The sequence below is a fragment of the Littorina saxatilis genome, linkage group LG7 (genome assembly GCF_037325665.1).
Source record: "Littorina saxatilis isolate snail1 linkage group LG7, US_GU_Lsax_2.0, whole genome shotgun sequence".
NCBI classification, from domain to species: domain Eukaryota; kingdom Metazoa; phylum Mollusca; class Gastropoda; order Littorinimorpha; family Littorinidae; genus Littorina; species Littorina saxatilis.
The window spans coordinates 42,169,107-42,178,228 of record NC_090251.1 but is presented as its reverse complement, the minus strand read 5'-3'; the positions used below and the strand labels follow the sequence as shown (position 1 = coordinate 42,178,228).

The 9,122-nt window shown below is 40.6% G+C and overlaps 1 long non-coding RNA gene across 1 annotated transcript; it reads right to left on the bottom strand.

Annotated features, from left to right (window-relative positions):
* Window positions 1-2,530: 2,530 nt before the first annotated feature.
* On the bottom strand, window positions 2,531-3,748 carry LOC138970354 (uncharacterized). Its single transcript, XR_011456905.1, has 3 exons — window positions 3,670-3,748; window positions 2,992-3,113; window positions 2,531-2,610 (listed from the first exon to the last, which is right to left on the bottom strand). It is a non-coding gene; the product is annotated as an uncharacterized lncRNA (long non-coding RNA).
* Between the last annotated feature and the right edge of the window lie 5,374 nt (window positions 3,749-9,122).

Here is a 9,122-nt window from a genome sequence, read left to right as displayed (position 1 = left end):
TGCCAAGACTGAAACAAAATATAGTTCTACAACTTCTAGGCTTGCGTTGATTATTCTTCCCATGGTGAATTTCCCATGCTTTGTTTCTACATCCCATGACAAATTCTCCTTACTTTGGTCATGCCATATATACTTTACAGCTCAAATTCATTCATGGTATAGCGTGATATTTTGTCTCGACGGGGTGAAAGAATATAATGAATATGAAACAAAAGACGATCTGCTTCCCCTCGGACCGACAAAAAAAGCTGATCTGTCAACAACCTATCAAACATCTTATAATGAATCGATTGAACATTGGATGTCACTTCTTTGAGCCATGTGACGTCAGAGTCCGACAACAATTCATATTTAGACGGCCAGCAGAGACCTCAAAATAGTGCATGTTTGTGTGCGTTCAATCGTAACAAGTAACAAGTCGCGTAAGGCGAAAATACAACATTTAGTCAAGCTGTCGAACTCACAGAATGAAACTGAACGCAATGCAATTTTTCAGCAAGACCGTATACTCGTAGCATCGTCAGTCCACCGCTCGTGGCAAAGGCAGTGAAATTGACAAGAAAAGCGGGGTAGTTGCGCTGAGAAGGATAGCACGCTTTTCTGTACCTCTCTTTGTTTTAACTTTCTGAGCGTGGTTTTAATCCAAACATATCATATCTATATGTTTTTGGAATCAGAAACCGACAAGGAATAAGATGAAAGTGTTTTTAAATTGATTTCGAAAATTTAATTTTGATCATAATTTTTATATTTTTAATTTTCAGAGCTTGTTTTTAATCCAAATACAACATATTTATATGTTTTTGGAATCAGAAAATGATGAAGAATAAGATGAACGTAAATTTGGATCGTTTTATATATATATATATATATTCATTTTTTTACAATTTTCAGATTTTTAATGACCAAAGTCATTAATTAATTTTTAAGCCACCAAGCTGAAATGCAATACCGAAGTCCGGCCTTTGTCGAAGATTACTTGGCCAAAATTTCAATCAATTTGATTGAAAAATGAGGGTGTGACAGTGCCGCCTCAACTTTTACAAAAAGCCGGATATGACGTCATCAAAGACATTTATCGAAAAAAAGAAAAATAATTCCGGGGATATCATTCCCAGGAACTCTCATGTCAAATTTCATAAAGATCGGTCCAGTAGTTTAGTCTGAATCGCTCTACACACACAGACACACAGACACACACACACACACACACACACACACACACACACACACACACACACACACACACACACACACACACACACACACACACACACATACATACACCACGACCCTCGTCTCGATTCCCCCTCTATGTTAAAACATTTAGTCAAAACTTGACTGAATGTAAAAAGAATTCTGACCAGAATCGATCGATACATAAATGTTATTTGTATTTTTGACCAATTATGACATTTTACACAGATCTCGACAGTCATTGTTCACCTCGACAGCTAGCTGTCTCGGAGGAACACCGACAGTCTCGATCTGTGTAAAATGTCATATTATGGTCAAAAATACAAATAACGTATCATGTTCATGCGTTAAGAGTGTTTTTTCACACGTCTTAGTCTTAGAGGTTTGTTTAAATTTTTAGGCCGAAGAAAATATTCTTCGTCTATCGTTTGTCGATTAAAAGACAACACATTAATTCTCACAGGGAGGAAAAACGTGTGTGTGTGGTGGTTTTTTTCTTCACAGCTGTAATATGTACCTGCATCACCTCCGACAAAACTCTGAACGAAGAGCGTGTAGTTGTCTGATACCGATGAGAGCGAGAATCCGCTGTACTCGGCCGTCGCTTTGACGTCATCCCAGTCCTCCAGTTCCACTCTCAAGTCGTGACGCGTGTTTGACGTCATCTGGTGGATTGCCTCAAGCCCTGGGGATCAAATAGACTGACCGTGTACCGAAAGCCGTGTAGACCACTTCACACCTTCTTATTTTCATAGGCTTACTTTCTTATACTTTTTGAGTGACTTCCCACAGACAAGTTGGCCCTGCTATGAGCTTATAATTTCAGAACACATTTTGCAGGCATAAAAACATTCATACGGCTGAATAAGTAATACATTCAGCACATACAACGATAAGGCGGCTTGCGTAATTACATGTCACCTATCTATACTTTCAGCGTATGTTTTCCCTTTCCTGATGACCATAATTGTATTCCTTCAGTAATGAACGTAAAACATTTTCAAACAGATGTTATTCCTGTATACACCTGCCGAACGTACCTTCTGTTTATGCCAGTGAGATATTGTTTCTCTTTGAAGCAGTGTTTGCTTGATTGCCTGGTTGATTAAATGATTGGTTCGTTCGTTGATCAATTTCAAATGCATTCATTAATTGGCAACCTTAACAATGTTATCAATTCATTGTAAAGAATGCGTTGTGTATGTGCCTGAAGAAGGCCCTGTAGGGTCGACACGTCGTCATAGTGTGTTTCGTTGTCTTCATTCAAACCTGAGAACAGCATTTTGTGGTCTTGTTATTCTATAGTATATACTTACCCAACCAATACGCCCCAGCGAGATCCCCAAATCCGTTCACGTAGTCCGTCCATTCTCGATAGAAATCGACACTGCTGTTCTGGCGCCTTAAGATCGCCTTTCACAGATAACACCAAGAGTGAAACCACTTTTCAGTGCGCTTGCTACAAAATATCACAGCACAGGAAAAACAACACAGAAAGGAACGTGTATCTTAATTTATTTTCCGTCATTAACAGTGTCAAAACCTTATTAATTAATAAAATTAGAGATGGACATAGGAAATTAGAGTATCAATGCGTTGAAGTCACGGTTTCTTTGAATTCTAAATATAACTGAACACGTGCACGTGCGTACGCACGAATACACACACACACACACACACACACACACACACACACACACGCACACACACACATACACACAAACACACACACACACACACATACACACACACGCACACACACACAAACACACACGCACACACACATAGTTTTACCGTCCAGTCTTCGACACAGACGACTTGAAGTGCAGGAAACTGTGAGCTTGTGTTGAGTTCGTGTACAGCTCTGCAATCCCTTTCCATTTGTGGCACCTGTGCGCATGTTTTGGGCAGTTGATCTGTTACAAAAACACAGCAAAACAGACATATAAACAAGCACAACTCCAGCAATCGCCTGTCAAATAGTCAATACGTTAAACAATCAACAAGTCAATTAATCAGTCGAATAGAATGTGGAAAATTATTCCTCCTGATAAGATCAAGTAGAGATTGGACAAGCAGATAGACGGATAGATAGATAGATAAATGAATAGATAGATAGATAGATAGACATACAGACAGACAGACAGACAGGCAGACAGGCAGCCAGGCAGACAGCCAGCCAGACAGACAGATAGACTGACAGACAGACAGACAGACAGACAGACAGACAAACAGTGTATTTCCTTGCTTGGTCTGATATTGATATAACTGATTTCAGCAGTCCATTGTTGAATACGTGGACAGAATTTATTTTTTTATTTTTATATAAGATTGAACACTAAATCGTGTTTTTCAAAACGCTGTTTGTTAGTTAAGACATTGAGGAAATGTTTTCGCATTGTGTTCTGTGGTCAGACTGAAGGTGAGGTAAAGTTAATTAGTTCTGCTGTTTGTTTTTTCTTAGATACTCACCAGGCTTTCTTCGAGTGTAGGATGTCGTACCGGGAACAGGGGACTGGCCTTGCTTTGAGGTCATGAACGAGGAATGTCCTCTGCATCTCGACTTTGACGTCATGGGAATGACGTCGAGAGTGAATGTGACGCAGCAACGCCGAATAGAGCAAAGCTTGCTGCAGTCCAGCTTTGATCTCGCTTCACTTTCGAAGATTACGTCATCTGAGAATATCACGTCATTCAATCCGCTTCTATAGAAATCGTACCCTGGGCAAACAGCCATAGCGTGGTAATTTAGGATGCTTAGGAATAGGAAGCATCGTGCTATTGCACTAATTGGCCTCTTCAGCATTTTGCTTAAACACAGATTCACTATTCACAATAAGTTAACTCCACGCGATTAGCAGATTTAAAGTTGCCAATCTACTGCCTTCACATGTGCAAAGGCATGCCGTTATGTATGCGAATAAAAACAGAACCACGTTTCGTTTGTTAAGAGAGTAATTTACCGTAATTTGTGATCGTGATTTACCCTGAAAAATGGGTGGGTGTGGGTTTTTTTCGATACAAGAAGGTCGACGTTCGCACTGCCTGCAAAGACCCGTCACCGTGAATTTGATTCAAAATTATTTGAAAATCACGCTGCGAGCAGGTTTACATGACGATATGAACGTTCGAGTGTAAAATCCAACAAAATTAATCACTCGAAGTCAGTGTAGCGCTTGTGAAAACTTTCGCGTCATATATTCACACACACACAAAATTGATCGATGCGCATCAATCATATGAGTCGCCTTGTGTGGTGAGATACGTGCGCGATATAAATCCTCGTAAATAAATAAATAAATATAAGTCCCATCGGTTTAAACAAAAAAATATTTCTTTTTTTAAGAAAAAGAGGATCCCCAAATAAAAATTAAGTTTAATATATGTCAAAAATCGCCTGAGTTGACAGCTAGAAAAGGCCGGTCATATACGTTCAGAAACATGCAGGGCAAAATTGCTAGCCAGAATGTAAGCTTACGTAAAAGCTACACAAAGAGTTCGCTTGCTTGGATGTGTTTTACCATTAAGTCAAGTTTTGACAAAATGTTTTAACATAGACTGGGAATCGAGACGAGTGTGGTGGTGTATGTGTGTGTGTGTGTGTGTGTGTGTGTGTGTGTGTGTGTGTGTCTGTGTGTGTACCCATGTTTCCACAGGTTTGGTTGCCTAAATCACCATAAGGCAACCATCCACACGTGGATGGCAACCTAAACTCTGGATGGCAACCTAATTGTGTGGATGGTCGCTTCATTTAACACCGTTAAATTGACTTTTTTGACGGAAAGAATGTCATAACAATGTTCAAAATGACATTCTTTCCGTCCACACGTGTGGATGGTTGCCTTATGGTTAAATTGACACCGTTAAATTGACTTTTTTGACGGAAAGAATGTCATAACAATGTTCAAAATGACATTCTTTCCGTCCACTATAGGCGACGAAATAGGTCAAATTTTGTGCATTTTTTAGTGCAAAATTCTTCGATGCCGGAGCGAGTACTGCACCCAGTGCTGTTGTAGTGCAAGTGCACTAGAAAGGCACTACACCCTGTGCCGCCTCTTAGGTAACCATCCACACTTTAGGTGCGTGTGTTTTCTTGTAGAGCCATTCCCAGAAAAATACTGGTCCGATTTTCATGAAACTTTACATTAGAGTTCCTTGGTATTATATTTCCAGATTGTTTTTTTTGGGGGGGGGGGATAAATGTCTTCGATGACGTCATATCCGGCTCTTTAGAAAAGTTGAGGTCGCAATGTCACGCCCTCATTTTTCAACCAAATTTATTGAAATTTTGGTTAAGCATATTTCGACAATGCCCAGACTATTAAATTGCATTTTAGCTTGGCAGTTTTAAAATTGAATAGTGAATTTGATCACTAAAAATCTGTGAGTGCTTAACTCTGCTGCACTATACTGGTTTGTCACTTCAAGCGATATGCCAGCAGGCCATACCCTACTGCGCTACACTGGCTTGTCATGTTCCGCACGCTTTTTTCGTGAAAGTGGCAAGAGCATATTTTTGCTCAAGGCCTCGGGGAAATGGAGTGCGTTAATTTCATTTTGTAAATTTGACGGGTTAACTAAATGAAGTAATTTCGCTTAACGTGACTTTTTGAGCACGTTAAAAAGCTTTGCTTGTTGTGCTCCAGTTACTTATTGATTGTATGCGGCTTTGTTGTATGTAATTTTGCTGAAAAAATAGTTTAAACATTAAAAAAAAAACGTGACTTTTTTTTTTCTTTGAACACTAGTCAGTTTATTGATTCAGATGGATTTGCTTTTTCGAAAATGTTGTTATTTTGTTAAGTGCACGTCTACCAAGTTTACTGAAGGATAAAATTAATGCGTTGATATCCTGGTAATGTGAGTGATTTGTGGTCAATTATAATCGACAGAGCAAGCCCAATTCAAAAATTTTATTTTCTTTCAAAAACAACTTAAAGGCACAGTACGCCTCCCGTAAACCATCACAGACACTGTCAGGCTTTTACACACAGTACAAACACCCTTTCGTTTAAACACTCACCGCTTGAGAAACACCCGAATCTCCTACAAACTGTCCACTCTGGTCTACAAGTGTCTCAACGACTCTGCTCCCGAGTACCTTCAATCCTCCCTGGACCTGTACACCCAGCCCTCCGCCCGTTTCCTTCGTTCTGCTGCTGACCCACTCCGCCTTCACATCCCTCGCTCGAAACTCGCATCTGCTGGTCAGCGTGCATTTCCCTCCGCGGGCCCCTCCGTCTGGAACTCCCTGCCGCTTGAGCTTCGCCAGAGCCCCTCTCTTGACGCGTTCAATAGTAGGTTGAAGACTCAGTTCTTCCCGTAGCTGGCTGCGAATTTCATGTTCGACGTGATGTGTTGTGCCCCAAAAGACATTCTTGTGCTGTGCTCTGTGAGAGGTGTTTTCTTTGTGTTTAATATTATTTTGTTTGGACCTAGCGCCTAGGACCTAGGATGTGTATATTGTTGACGTTAAACAGCTGTTTGTTGTATGTTTATCAGGGTTTGCTAGTGTGTGATAGGGTTCGTGTCCGTCTGTAGATGTTAGTTTCTTTGTTAGTCCTGTTTTGACAACTCTTCGACAAGCGCTTAGAACTGTACCCTCGGAATACGCGCTATATAAGCTTCATATTGATTGATTGATTGGTTTACGGGAGGATTACTGTGCCTTTATATTCTGCAACAGTGACAAGAAATCAATTAACATCAACCTTTAAACGTTTGTATTCAAAAGCGTTTGTAGAATGCTTCAATGAAGCAGCAAATGTGTTCGTCTCAAGTGTTTGTTTCAACACTTTAACCTACATCTCGCCACTACAATACAAGCAAACAATCCATTGGTTTGTAAGTGTGTGTGTGGGGGGTGGGGGGTGTGTGTATGTGTGTGGGTATGAGTGTGAGTGTGTGTGTGTGTGGGGGTGTGTGGGGGTTAATATGTGTGTATGTGTGTGTGTGTGTGTGTGTGTGTGTGTGTGCGTGTGCGTGTGTGCGTGTAATAAAACACATTTTATAAGCGTACATTTTTATGATAAGAGAAAGAAACAATCATTCATCAAGGACCATTCAAGGAAGTAACCCTGAAGGGCTTCGAAAAAACCCGGGTACAGCTAGTAGAGCAGAGACGGGGGTTAGACAAGAGGGTGGTGTTGTTTGTGTGTGTATGTGAGTGTGTGTGTGTGTGTGGTGTGTTTGTGTATATATGTGTGTGTGTGTGTGTGTGTGAGTGTACGTGTGTGTGTGTGAGTGTACGTGTGTGTGTGTTTGTGTGTGTGTGTGTGAGAGTGTACGTGTGTGTGTGTGAGTGTACGTGTGTGTGTGTGTGTGTGTGTGAGTGTACGTGTGTGAGTGTACGTGTGTGTGTGTGTGTGTGTGTGTGAGTGCAGGTGCTTCTGTGTGCAGGTGCGTGGGTGGGGGCTTGCATGCACGTGTTTGTGCGTACGTGTGCGTATGTATGCGTCCGCGCGCGTGTGTGTGTACGTGTGTGTGTGTGTGTGTGTGTGTGACACTAGCATACAGTGTGTAGAAGTCTGCCACGAAGTTCATTGTTGGTACAATTTTGCTCTTCACATACACCCGCAATTAACAGCCACGCTGCTTTCTGTGTTGAGTGGGACTTGTTCGTCCAAATAACTGACACATTTCAACACCTTAACTTGATTCAACATTTCAAAAAGTACACACACACACACACACACACACACACACACACACACACACACACACACACACACACACACACTCACACACACACACACACATACAGCCACAGCCACACACTTACACACACACGCACACACACTCATACAGCCACACACACACACACACACACACACACACACACTGAGCAAAACATACGTTTGACACTTCGCATATGCATTATTTTTTCAAGCGATCATTTTTGTTAAATGAAATCATTTACATTGAATCGAATGCTACAACGAACAAGCAAAAACAGGTAGCAAAGCTATATAAACAACTTAAAAAGATAGTGACGAGAAAACATGCACTCACATTAACAATCACATTACATATTTACAGAGGTATTGCACAACTCCCGGCAAGACACATCGATGTTTGGCAGAACACATTAATAATTGATCTCTTTCATACGCTCTCAAATCAATCGGTAGAGTGGAAGCTTTACCAAATGTAACATGGCCTCTCTCTCTCTCTCTCTCTCTCTCTCTCTCTCTCTCTCTCTCTCTCTCTCTCTCTCTCTCTCTCTCTCTCTCTCTCTCTCTCTCTCTTTCTCTCTCTCTCTCTCTCTCTCTCTCTCTCTCTCTCTCTCTCTCTCTCTCTCTCTCTCTCTCTCTCTCTCTCTCTCTCTCTCTCTCTCTCTCTTTTTTTTTCTTACTTTCTCCCTTCTCTCTATGAAACATTGTTGTCTCTTCTTCAACTGTACAGCAAAAGCACAAATAATTTGAAGGTGAAACGCGGGTGAAATACATTGCAAATAACATTCTCTAGATTTATCAAGTTTCATCGTGAAAAAGTTAGCAAAAGTAGTGAAACATGATTACCCCAAACAGGCAACGTATTGTTTTCATTAGAACAAGCAAAACAGGATATCAAAGAATCGTTCCATACTAAGCACCGGAAACCGTGTCATGCAAACAATATCTTATTGCTTTAACTAAAAACTTTTGAAAATAGATTCATTAACAAATACAATTTTCCAATATTTCCCTGGCCTGCAGAGGAAGAATTAAGAATGCTTGCACATATTGGTTGACTATATTCAGTACAATACAAGCATTTCAACACACGTCACTCTCGTAACATGAAAAACAGGGAATGTGACAAAGTTACGCACGAGTATTTTAAAAAGACCGATCATGTGTAACATTTTGGTTTTTACATATTTGTATCATTACTTAACTGGAGTACTAAGAACAGAAATCAGGAGAATACAATCTTATCGC